The sequence below is a fragment of the Melospiza melodia genome, chromosome 3 (assembly GCF_035770615.1).
Source record: "Melospiza melodia melodia isolate bMelMel2 chromosome 3, bMelMel2.pri, whole genome shotgun sequence".
Lineage (NCBI taxonomy): Eukaryota > Metazoa > Chordata > Aves > Passeriformes > Passerellidae > Melospiza > Melospiza melodia.
Window position 1 is genome coordinate 2,393,559 of NC_086196.1, and position 13,725 is coordinate 2,407,283.

Consider the following 13,725-nt stretch of genomic DNA (forward strand, 5'->3'; position numbering starts at 1 on the left):
TAATCACCACATTCCTTGGTGCATTGGTCAAGAAATCTCAAAAACAGTGACATCTCAAATATGCGAACAAAAATCACTACACAAAATTGGTGTTTCTGCCTGGTTTTGAACTGAAACCTCCACAAGTTCCAAGTAGAAGAGGCTCAGGAGGGTCTCATTGCTCTCTGCCACTACCTGAAAGGAGGTTTTTGGGGCTGGTGTCTTCTACCATGGCTGCAGTGACTGGACTAAAGGGAATCGCCTTGAGACAGGAGATGTTCAGATTAGACATTAGGAAAATATTTTTCTCTGTTAGGGTGGTCAGGTGTTGGAACAGGTTGCCCAGGATGGTGGTGGAGCTGTTCAAGAGGCATCTGGATCTGGCTCTGGGTGATGTGGTTCAGGGGTTCAGGAGTTACAGGGGCAGGGCTGGGTGGAGGGTTGGATCTGATGAGCCTAAAGGTCTCTTCCAGCCTTGAAGATTCTATGATCCTATGCAGGCAAGACTGCATTTCTCCATGGTGCCAACTTGCCTGCCCTGGCAGCTGCTGCAACATGGCTCTGAAGTTTGCTTGCTTGCCCATTAGGGTTTCAGAATGAGGAAAATGTGGACAATTTTCCAGAGACCAAGAAGATACCCTACAGAGGGGTCTGCCCAGTTTATTCTCTGTTACCCACATTGCTATGTCCCTTCCAGAAACTTCATTTAACCAAAGTGTGTGTCATAAAAGGTAGGGAACAGTCATAGCTCTGGCTGAGCTGCAGCTGAACGTGCTCCCAGCAGTTAGGAGCAATAAAGAAAACCCTCTTGAGTGCTCAAGCAGGGAATTAATTATTTCCAAGCTGTATTTTCACAAAGGTGTTTAGATTCCTGATAGTGGCACCTGAAGAACTGAAAAACAGAATTTGCTTCAAACACAGACCCATGATACTTGGGAACTTTGTGCAGTCACACTGTTTCAAGACAACTGTTTGACAAATGAGAGCACGGTGAGTGCTAAACAAAGGTGATCTGTTCCAATAACGTCACAGCCAGAAATAAAATACCACTATCAGAACCAGTCAAGTGTGCGTCCGTCACGACTAATAGCCGGTGTCAGTGCCCCCCGGGTGACAAGCTGTGCTCTGGGGCAGGTGGAGCCAGCGGGGCTGTGGGGGCAGCACAGCAGCTGGGACCCTCCAGGGCTGCACAGGGAGCCCCAGGAGCGGGGCTGGGCGGTCACAGCGCTGGCACGGGGGCAGATAAAGCACCCTGGAAAATGCAGGTCACAAGCCAACGCTAAACTTACAACGTGAGGAACCAGTTCATTTACTGCTTGACAGCTGTAATGGGTGGGGTTGGGGAAGAATGAATCCGCGGGTCCCTGAAGAACTCGCCCGGCTGCTGTCCACAACAGCATGGATGGTATCAACACACAAACGAGTATTAATGGCACTGCAATTCTGCTAATTTTCATTTTAAACCCCCAAAACTATCAATCAAACAAACAAAACCAAAGGTAAAGCCTTAGCTGTAGAAAGTCAGTGGAGAATCGAGAATTTCTCTCCTTTTCTTGGTTTAAATCATGCCCAGTTCAATTATATGAACTCATGTACTTTGACTCTGTAAGGGCTTTGTTGTGGTTACCAGGCAAATAGGAAGAAATTACTGTCCCAGTGATTTCTTTTTCAAGTATGAAATAAAGGGTTAATGCCTATAAAATATGAGTGACTTGTACAGAGAATATGTGATATCTTTTCTCCTTGTCCTGACTACTGCCCCTGTAATCATACAAGTAATTGAGAACAGACTGCACCAGCCTTTACAATTCCCCTTCGAGGCACTTAGAAAGGATGGGAATTCATTCTGTTCCATTTGCAGCCAAACTTTGCAATTCTGAAATTTCCTATCCCAGAAAATCACATTTATGAGGTAAAACAACCATAGGGGGAATGTGAGTCTGATGGAGGAAGAAGGCTGATTAGGTTATTGGTGTGTCCACAGTAATAACATTGTTTAAACTGGAACTGGAACATGGCAATGTCCTTAACAGGCCTCCTTGATCAGACCCTCCAGAAAGAAAGTGGAAAGAAGGGAAAAAGGCAAATCCAAAGAAGGAACATGGTAGAAATAATGTAGAGCAAGGAATATGGGAAGAAAATGCTGCACCAAAAAGCCAGGAATGGACTGCACGTGTTCCCAAGTACCAGGGATCAGTCAATCCAGCTCGTGGTTTGTTCTAATACCCTTCTTAACTGCACAGGGTGCCTGTTCAGTGTAATACAAAATGAGATGTGTTTCTGTATTTTAGCTGAGTTTTTTGAGCTCAAACCACCTTTAAAGTGCGTTAGCAATCCTATAACACCTGACAAAGAGGAAAGGCTGGGTACAGTTCTTCCTCCCCAATACACCCAGTCTTCTGAGTCACACTCTCTGCCCCCCAAAAAGGCATGGTAAGAAAGAGGCATTCTAATCTTTACAGAGCATTCACTTCAATTGGCTTTGGATTGCTTGAGCCCTCCACTTTTGTATTCTAAAGAAACCAAGAGAAAGCTCATGAAGATCAGAGGCAGCTGAATGTCTTTATGTATAAAATAGCTTGAAAGGTAGGGCTTAACCCAGCAAAAGAGAGAAAAATTCACAGTTCACCTACTCTATCCAATCACAGATTTGTAATTTTGACACTTGTGATAAAACTAAAAGAAAAAAATGTTAAAATTACATGGGGAAGGGAGGAAGGTCATGAGTCTAAACTAAAAGCCTGAAAAAAATAATTTCAGGACTTCAATTGTCCCTGCAGATTTCCTCTAAAGACTGACAGCATGTGGCACTGTCTTACTCTAATTTTCTCTAAAGGGTAAATGTGACACTGTATTAACATTGAATTAATCAGAGGAGCCAAATATATCTGTATGCAGAATATATCTGTATCTCCCTATCTCAGAAAACTTTCTACCCCAACTGAGCACCAGCTGGAAGCGAAATTCTTGCAATGGAGCCCTTTCTGTTTAATCCCTTAATCTTCTCAACAGTAGGGATTCTCTCTTAAACCCGACTGGAAAGTAACATCTGCACTGTTGAAAGAGAGAAAGCAGCAGAAGGCAAGCCACGGAGGTCTCAGCTCCCTCTCTCCCACTCAGTAGTTTTCTCTTGAAGATGCCTGTTTAAGGACAGTTTACATTTAATGACAGTGACACAGATCAGGCAGAACCCCAGAGGCTGAAATGTTTTCTGTTTCTGAGCAGTTATGGCTCCCCATTCTCATGATGTGGCAGGAGAACTTTAAATGACAAGGAGACCACAGAGATGGATTAACCTGCAGAGATGGATTAACCTGCAAGTGTTGTTATTCCCTGAGAGTTACTACCTGTCCTCCCTTCAACCTTCCCTTCTTATTATTTATGGTTGGTATTTTGACAGCTTAGACCACAGGGATGTTCCTGTCTGTAACATGTCCTGACTGTCAGTCCCAGGGCTTTATTATGGGTTTCAATGTCTCCTTTAGACTCGAGGTTAAGCAACACAGTAGCACAGATTAGTTGAGTGGCTGCTTCCCAAATGCTAGGTCAAAATTTCGTGGGTCTCCTGGTTAACCCAGCCTTACAAAACCCCATGAAGTCAGGGCACAGAACTCACAATCTTGTTATGTCTTCTTACAATATAATAAAATGGGAAAACACCCATGTTTAATTAGAATTAAGTGTAAATATGTATTAATGTATATAATTCCTATGTATAATGTCTTCAAAATATCAAACCTGATATTTGAAGGGAGGATGGGGGGAAGATGGTTGCCAGAGTATTTTTTCCTGTTTTTAAATAATAGTTTTATGGGGACAGGGAGGAAGATAACTCTGAACTCAGGTGACCAGATGGGTTGCTAATGTGACTCACTTCATTCTGTTCCCTCTTCAAATATCTGTCGTTTCCTCTCTGCCCCTTTTTCCCTCTTTTAAATTCTCACAATGCTGCAGTACAAGTATCTGTTGCAGAAAGGAGAGGTGATGGCATCTAGCTTTATGCTGTTATACTGGCCTTTTTCTGAAACAGGACTCACAGTCAATTAAAGCAAACTTTTTACCAATGGCCAAGAAAATCTTTACAGAAATTCTTCATGCTTACTTTTTTAGTAACCCTTCAACTTTGTAATAGTAATCACTTGCTCTGGAGGACAGATTCTGACCCACGCCATATCTTAGGTTAGAAGCTACTTTTTGGAAGAAATAGTGACTTGTGAGTCCAAATCAGGCATACACTGAAAAAGGCAAGAGCACAGTGATAAGAGTGCACCTTTTTGGTCTTCCACCTAAAGTCTGTAATTTATCATAGGTTCCATTGGATATTCTGTGACTTCTGGTGAGGATTAAACATTAAGAATGCTCTACTTTAGCTTTCTGGGCTCAGAATCTGTGACTTGTTTCATGGTTGCAGAAAAATTGGTATGCAGGCCCAGAGCTTCCTTCAGTCTCAGCTGGAAGCTTCTGGCTCCTCACTAGAGTGAGATCTGCCCAAGAACCAGCAAGTTACTGAGCTGTGGCGCCACAGAAAAGGTCCCCAGGGGAGACATTTAGATGGCACTGCAGTGGTGGTCCAGGAAGATATTCAAGGGTCTGGGGAACTAAGTTTACAACCATCCCTGAAGCCCCGTGAGCGTGTGTAGGGCATCTTGCCTGTGGGTATTCTCCGTATTCAAGTGATGCTGGTAATAGCAAACACCTGCGCTACCGAGCACACCACACTTTCCAGGCTGTCTGTGTCCAAAACAGACCAGAGACTTGAGGCAGACCTTCTGATCGCCTCTCTCTTCCAGCTGGATCCATCACACAGAAGACACAAGAGTATCCCAGACTCTCATAGAGTCAGGTCTTAATAAAACATATAACTAATAACTTACAGATAAGTAAATTATTTCAGTGAGGAAAATTTAGGTAAAGTGACTGAAAAATATGAACTAGAAAGGACGGTAAACAACTTTTCTTCTATCCACTGGGTCCTGGATAGGTACATTCCTCCAGTCGTTGTTCAACTTTCAGTGCCTTCATGAGCTAAAAATACCCCACTAAGGTTTGGCAGTAAGCCTGCTTCCCTGTCAGGCCTCCTTCACCTCTCACATGCTTCTCAGTCTGTTCCTTGCATGTTGTCCCTTTTCTCCATTGCCCATCCCACCCTTATTTGGGAAAGCCGTACCATGCCCACATTTTCTTAGGGAAAAAGAAATCGTCCTCCTTTCACTTCCTCCCCAAAGGTTTTGGCTTGACCCAGAAGGCAGCAGGGAGGACCTTCTTACTCTCATAACCTCTGCAACATGATGTACAATACACAATAGTGGGCCAGAAATAAAGAGGAGGAATACTTATGTTCCAAGGTTGTGGTATACTCTGCTGCTTTTATGTCTGCAGTGCTCCTGGTGGGGCCCTTTAGAGAGCCAGAGTTAATGCAATGGTCTATGAGTAACAGAGTGCAATTAGTGCAAGCTCCTGGAAGCATGCAAAGCAGGAGAATCGATCTTTGCAAACCTTGGCCTTAGCCTGGAAAGAGGTGGTTTATGAGCATGGTGCTTTTTGACCTGTCAGCATCGTGGCAGTATATTACAAAGGGGCTGTTGCTGTTCCTCCCTGGAGCAGCACTGGAAACAAAAGTGGATTAAGGGGCAGAGGGCACTGCACTGCCTCCTCAGCTATCCAAATGCAAAAAGAGATATATTGCATGGCCAAGAAGAGTTTGTAATGTAACAGCATAGTGCTGGTGTTAACACACCAGCCCAGTAAGAATCCCCAAGCTGTTGCATTCAGAAGGTCAGGTGCCTCCCCTCACTGTATCTTAACTGGGAGGCTCAGTGGTGAGCACTGATTCATGGCCAGCATCTTTTCATTTCTAGCCTGACCCAGATTCTGAGCTTTTGCTCCAAACTGGCATGACACTGCAGGGATCAGAGGCCATTTGCTCTATTGTTGGCAGCCAGGTACAAGACTGTCCGGGGAGAGATGGAGTGGAGCTGTTGGAAAAAGGTAAGTCTCAAAAATAGACATTTTTACTGGGGAAATCCTAAAATGCCACTGTGCAATTAGGTGATACCAGGGATATGCCATATCTGCCCTTAGGAGCCAACAGCTCTGCTTTGCTGAGGGCTTTAGTGGAATTGCAGTCGGGTGGTGATGTAAACACACAGACCTCTCACTTCCAGCTCTCTTGATCCCATTGCTTTGAATTGCAGATTCAGGCTGAGCATACAAAAGAACACACTGTAAGAATATGCTTCTTTCTTTCTTTCTTTCTTTCTTTCTTTCTTTCTTTCTTTCTTTCTTTCTTTCTTTCTTTCTTTCTTTCTTTCTTTCTTTCTTTCTTTCTTTCTTTCTTTCTTTCTTTCTTTCTTTCTTTCTTTCTTTCTTTCTTTCTTTCTCTTTCTTTCTTTCTTTCTTTCTTTCTCTTTCTTTCTTTCTTTCTTTCTTTCTTTCTTTCTTTCTTTCTTTCTTTCTTTCTTTCTTTCTTTCTTTCTTTCTTTCTTTCTTTCTTCTCTCTCTCTCTCTCTCTCTCTCTCTCTCTCTCTCTCTTTTTGTCTTTCTCTTATCAAAATCTCTGCAAGTGTGCTGAGAGGGGCGGGAGGGTGTCTGCTGCAGATTATTACTGAGACCACTTGTGACACTTTCTCATTAGCCTGTGTAATGGGAAGCCAATCTGCTGCTCAGGAAGCAGCACTGCAAATTATTTTCAGCCACAGATGATGCAGCCTGGCTTTGAACTGCTTGGGCCTTGTTGCAACAGAAGCACCAGCAATATTCATTTAATGTGCATTGACCTTTTCCTGACCTGGGAGACAGAGACAGCTCCTGCTCTGGCCTTTTTCTATCACCATGCTTTTTTCTGTAAAGATTCTGTTTGACAGACTACAACTAAAAACACTAAATGCTGTCTGCAAAAAAAAAAAAAAAAAAAAAAAAAAAAAAAGAAAAAACCAAAAAAACCAAGTTTTCTTTGGCTTCAGTACAGCTAGGGGAGAGAAACAAATTTGTTTATCTCTCCTCTCCTGTAGCCATGCTGAGGACACATGGCAACTTTTGAACCTTAAAGGACAGCAATATGGAGTGAGGACAAAGGAGTAATCTGGACAAAGGGTGCCTCTAGGGCATTAAAAATAACTACTCCCTTCACCTTCTGTTGCTGCAGTAAGCTCACACCACTTGTCACTCAGCAGGAGATCTGAATCAAATAGGATGAAACTGGGGATGACAGGAAGTTCCTGAATGTAGGCAAATCCATCAAGTCCATGCTTTGGAAATGAAACTCTGAACTACTACCTGCTCCTAAAATGATATCACTTTAATATGCAGTTGTAGGGGCACAGGTTTTTCATTATTCATGACAGCAGAAGAGAGACTGGGGATGATGCCTGACCCCAAAGCTTGACACACTACACAGTAGCAGGCCAGCACAGCCATAGGACCAATTGCACCAAAATCTGAGCACCCACAACAGAGGCATAAGTGAGGAGAAGGGGAAATATGAGACAAATGTAGACAGGTATGAAGAAAACACCTCTTCCTTGAAAACCCATCAGAGCTGGAGGGAAGAGATCACAAAGAAGCAGAATACAAGATGAGAGATTACTGTCTCTCAAAAGCATAAGACTTCATACTTGATTTGACGAGCCTTTACTGACAACACTACACAACCATCACAGTGCCTGACTGGGTCAGGCACGCCTCAAGACCTGATCACAGAATCTCAGAGTCATTAGGGTTGGAAGGAACCTCTGGAGATCATCCAATTCGACATCCGTGCCAAGGTAGGGTCGCCTAAAGCAGGCTACACTGGAACACATCCAAGTAGGTTTGGAATATCTCCAGAGAGGGAGATCCACGGCCTTCCTGGGCAGCCTGTTCCAGGGCTCTGCCACCCTCAATGTAAAACAGTTCTTCCTCATGTTGAGGTGGAACTTCGTGTGTTTTAATTCATGGCCATTGCTCCTCGTCCTGTCATTGGGCACCACTGAAGAGTCCGGCACCCTCCTCCTGGCACTCACCTTTGAGATGTTTGTATGAATTGATGAGGGCCCCTGTCAGTCTTCTCTTCTCCAGACCAAACAGGCCCAGCTCCCATAGGCTCTCCTCATTATTCCCACTCCATTTTGTTTTCTGCCTCCTTGCTCTACAGATTACTCTGAAAACTAAGAAAAACATACTGCAATTTCAGTTGCCTCCTTGGAGGAAGGCCTTTGTATTTCCTTCCTGGCCTTTCTTGTTCTCTGGTTTATGGATTGCTGACATACTCATGTGGCCTTTGTTTTGACCTCTGCACTATATGCCAGGGCTTGAGAGAACTCATCCAAGGAGCAAATAGGCGTTTGTCAGAAATATTTATGCAAAGACAGAGAGCAGTGATGTCTGAGAGAGCCTGCCCTGGATGCAAAAGGATTGTGCCACATTAAACTGTTCTGACATCAGTTGTCACCTTGGCCAATCACGTAAGCAAATGTTGGTCTGGCACCCACTTCAAAGCAGCTGTGCAGAAAGATCTCACTTTTCCAAGGTGCAGGGCTGTGAATTCTTCCTCTAACATGTTTGCACAAACTGTGAGGCTTAGAAGGGATAAGTGTTCTATTCCAGCTTTTTATCCTGTGTAGAATCAGAAACCCAAAAAGATACAGCCAAATGAATTTCTGGCAATAGAGGAGTTAAAACAAATTGCAGAGTCACAGGACAAAGCCTTGCTGCCTAGAAAGGCCAAGAGGGAACAATACTAGAGCCAATTGCAATTACCTGCTAACCCTGGTACCTCTAAAGCTCACCTCTCATTGCTATTGCTGGCTGCTAATTTTTTACAGCAATCTTGAATGTTTACATTGAATTAATAAACGCCAAACATTTGTGTCATTAACTTCTGGGCTTGGAAATTCTGACATTTCTGGTATTTCTTCTCTAGCGTGCAGAAAGCACTCCCCCCCTCCCTCTCCTCCGGTGTTGCAAAGGCTCCAAGTAGCTCAGTATAATCTCTGCCCTTTGTTCCAAGATCCCCCTGTGGGCCCTTGCCCCGATTCGGGATCAATTTGAATATATCCTCTGACAAAATGACTACACCCCATCTCAGCACACTCCTGCTCCACATTCTGCTAAGTTGATTATAGGGTAATTGGACACAGGCAACAGAACAATTTAACTTCCCTGGAAGATGACAGCACTTAAATGCCCAGAGCCACTGAGAACAGCTCTATGCAGGAGCTAATTTTTCCACCTCACTTACCACAGGCAGCTTTCATGCACTGGAAGTTTTAGGGCAATACTTCTCATCAGAAAAGAAACCAAGTGTTAGGAAGCACACTGCATCAGCCCAGGACATTCATTTTCTCATTCTCTAATCTCTGTTGAGGTGTGCCCCAAATGGCCCTTTTCCCTACTGGGAAACATAAGAGCCAGCAGCATTACAGGTCCTACAAAAAATGATGCAGAGGATGGAGTGAGCCTGCTGCTGTTCACTGAACAGAGCTTTGGAAAATGGGATGAGATTGGGAAGGAAAAAAAAAAAAAAGGAAAGACTGAGCATTTGGAGAAAATGAAGCAGAGGAAGAGAGAAAGAAAGGCAGACAAGAGGACAGAGGCCTGTCCTTCAGCTGAGTTGCTCCTTCCTGGACATGTAAAGCTATGGCACTGAACAACTTTGGGAAAAGCTTTCTGGTCACCTGGCAAGAGGCTGCTGAAAAAGAGAGCTAAAGAGTGCTCTTGATATCCCTGTAGTTTTGAAACCTTTCAAAGGAATTGTTTCCTCCTGGTATTCCCATGGGTGTGACAGGGAGGGGCCCTCTTTTTAAAAGGTGTTTGCTGCTTGAAGGTCACCTCAAACACTACTCTGAAGACAATGATATATGGGTAAACATTTCAGCCTCACCTACGCTCCAGCAGAAAGAACAGAAACCTCACTGTTTTTGTGGTACCAAAGTGCTCCCTTGTGAAAAGGAGAGAGCCCATCTATCCAGACATCTCAGACCACCATGTGGCTTGAGCCCCACCCCACACCCAAGCCCTGTTCACAGCCACCCTTCCGTGGTGGGAGCGGGGCTCTGTGCCGGGGACACTCAGCACTGCCCTAGCAAATGCAACCTGTTGTGCAACAGCACGTCACCCCCTTTGCCAAACAAAAAGCAGCTGGGAGAAAACATCTACCCCTAAATGTAGATTTATTGACACTCAGCACCAGGAAAGTCAAGGTCAGGGGTTAAAGCTTGCCTTTATCCATCACCTCTTGATATGACCTTGGTGGGGCTTCTTGCAAAGGGCAGGGACAGTTGACGCCGTAATGAGCTGCTCTTCCCTGGAGACCCAGCACGATGAAACAGGACAGAACATCCACTTTCATGTACCACTGCAAGGATACAGGTTTGATTGGCAATAAGTTTTCCATTAAAAATACATGGGAATTTACCTCAAAGAGACAGAGAGTAGACCCCACAGGATAAAGTCTTTTTAGCCAGCTTTTAATGAAGACAATTATAGCCATGTATTTGAGGCTTTTCTTCTTCATTCTTCTCCAAAGAAAACAGGCTCATTTCACGGGGCAAAACTAGAATGAAAAATAAATTTACAACTGTTGTACTTTAACTGGGTCAATTACATTTTGAAATCTGAATGACTGTGGTTTTAATACAACTAAGGCAGTCCATAAAAATATTAACTCACATGAATGTGTAATAGCTGCTTTTCAGAATGAAATGGTTTTTAAATTCTGAGGAAATTAATAGTTTCTAAGGAAAGAAGAAAAATACAACCTGGGTGGTCACTGAGACCATTCATTTTAATGAGTTTGCCAATAGATTGAATCACACAAGGAAGGATCTAATGCTGCTTTATTCTGAGTACCTATTGAGGCATTCATTCATCTCTCAATCAAGACTGGATGTCACAACTTTTGTCATTTGTTTGAACTTCTGTTCCAAACATGGTAAACAAGGTGCTCTTCGGTGCTCTCTTTCACTATTTCCTGTCCTGTCCCTCCCTCTCCAGGCACACATGGAGAGCCTGTAGCAGTTTGCTCAGTGGATTTGTGGATTTTACCCAGCGAACTATGGAGTTTGTCCCACCTATCAGTATCTCTGAATTTGACCTCCAATCTCAGATTCATAACTGATGTATCTCGAAGCGTGGGAATTCACAGCACACAAAATATCCTCTTCTGCTCAACTGATCCTCTGTTACTACTGACACTGACACAGGGCCATTATTTTTATGCAGGTAAGGACAGGGAAGAAGGCCACACAGTCACCAATCCAGACTGGAATGATGCCAAAAATTACTGGTGTTTCATGTGGAATAAAGGCAGAAAGATGGTGCACATAAACCAGTTTACACCCCTGTCTGCTAGCAGATCTGATCCATCAGGATTAGATTGTTCTCATCTATGAACATTTTTCCTTCTGTGCAGTACATCATCTTCTGAGGCTCTGAGGTGAAGTTAGGGGTGCAGATGGAGTTCAAACATCATTCTTAGAAAAGAGAGATGCTTTGGAGTACTCAGATCATGGTACCTTTAAAGGTGCTCAACAGGTTCAGAGCAGATGCTGTAAAGAATACCTCTTTTCAAATTGTCTCCAGCTGGAAAGCAGAAGACAAATGAACCATAGTCACCAGCATTTTTTAAAACTTTGGTCATGGTTTAAAGAGCTGAACTGTGAACATGGTATCATGAGAACCATAACAGCCTCATTAACTTAAAGCAGATCTGGAGCAGCAATTCTCTTAGAATGGCCAGGACACAGGGCCAGTCGCTTCTCCACCCACCTCCAGCAGCAGCACTGGGGAAAACAGAGGCACAAAAATCTGCCACTCCCCTCCCAGGAGCCATCACACCAGATGGTACAAAAAGCCATCAGATAGCACAGGCAAGAGCCCATGGACAACAGGGACTATAGCAGCACTGAATCCTGGCCAACTCTAAAGCCGGGTGGATTGGGCAAAATGGCTCTTCTGTTCACCCTGCCTTGCACTCTGCCCTTCTATGAAGCAGCCAGAGTGGGCTACCATCATGGCACTTGGCTGTGTTCCACTCCATCCCCAGAAGCTGTAAGAAATTCACACAGGGGAATACCCTTTATCAAAGTGCCCAGCCCTGCCAAGACAGGCTTTGGGTTCAAATTACATTAATTTGCAAAATTCTCTGATTCCTCTCTGAGTGTCTTCTGTGTTGTTTAGGCAAAGTGCTTTTCTTAGAGCAGTCTATTTTTTCTCAATATTGCATTTCTAAGAAGAACTTCCTTACCCAGAACCAGCAGACACTCCCCCTGCTCCACATTTCCTTATCTTCCTCCCTGTCCCCATAAAACTATTATTTAAAACCAGGAAAAAATACTCTGGCAAACAATCTTCCCCTCATCCTCCCTGCTATCTGTTTAAATATCCTTGACTGCAAGACATTCAGTACAGAACAGTCATCAATTTTTAATTCATTTAATCTCTTGGTAACAGTGTTCTTGTGAACTGAAGGGCCCCTGAGGAAACTTCAGAGAAACCTCAGACGCTGGATCCAGGAATGAAATTTTGAAGATAGAGTGGACTCTGTGACACTGTAGGGGTTAATGGGGGAAACAAAAGATACTTAAAACCAAGAACCTTTCACCCCCAGCCAAATCAAAACACATTGTAAACCAGAGCTCTGGTCCCTAACACAGCACAGATTGAAACAAGCAGCAGGGAGAGAATTCCCTGCGTCAGAGATGTTCATGATTCAGCAAACTTGGGAAGGAGCCCTCTGAGTAATCATGTGGGCTGCCTGCGCTCCTGGTCCTGCTCCTGCTTCTTCACTCTTGTGCCAAGAAGCTCAGAGAACATCCTTATATGCTGTCAGTAATTAAATTCTGCCTGCTTAAATGCCCTGGAAGTCTCAAGAGAGGGCAGCTTTTCTCCTTGAGTCTGTAAATGTGGGGGAATCTAATATTGTGCTATATCTGCGTTGTTCTCCAAAGAACTCTCACTCAAGAATGGACAAAATGCTACCTGTGTACAACGTGAATGTTAACTGGCTCTGCAGGCATTTTAGGGTAGGCAGCAAGAGAATTCTTGGCTGTATTCAATCACGTCATATAATGGTAGCACTCGCAGGGCCCAGATGTACTGAAGTGTTGCATGAAAACTGGGAAAGAGCAAAACCTCATCCCCAGTATTTTATCATCTCATGAAAGACATTAAAAACATCCTATAGATCCAGTTCTGTGGCAGCCAGAAATTATGTGTTTTATCTGAACCCAAGTTTTCTCTTCATAGAATGTATAAGAACTACATTTCTCTGAGGAGGCTCCTTTTGGAAGGAGAAACAGGTTTGATCACATGCTGTATGATACTGAACTTAATGCACACATAGAGCCACATCAGCTCTACAGCACCCAAGCAGCACAAAATGCACATAGCCCCAGACATCCAAAGTGTCTGGATGCCACTGACTATGACAGAGAAATGCAGTGCTAACCAGGATGGCAGCAGAAAGAAGCCTAAAGCCTTCAGCCACCCCCCTCAGCACCTCAGCCCTCCTTCTGAGCTGAGGTCCCTGCCCAGAATTTCCTTACCTGTAATACCTGGCAAGCTGCTCTGCAGGGATGGGAATGGCTCAGTCCTGCTCAGCTTTTGGAGGCCGATGCTAAAGAGCTGCTCCAAGCAGACTCAGTTGTAAAGAGACTGTGGCTGTTTACACTAAATCACAGAACAATTCCCCATCTTTCCACAGGCACCTTAGCGTAACAGGCAGGCTGCTGCTGTATGACAGGCAGCACAAGAACACAAGGCATTACG

The 13,725-nt window shown here is 44.0% G+C and overlaps 1 long non-coding RNA gene across 1 annotated transcript in view; it reads left to right on the forward strand.

Moving 5' to 3' along the window:
- Positions 1-13,725, forward strand: part of LOC134416652 (uncharacterized) — a 75,909-nt gene that overhangs the window by 60,527 nt on the left and 1,657 nt on the right. The gene's annotated exons all lie outside the window — the stretch shown is intronic.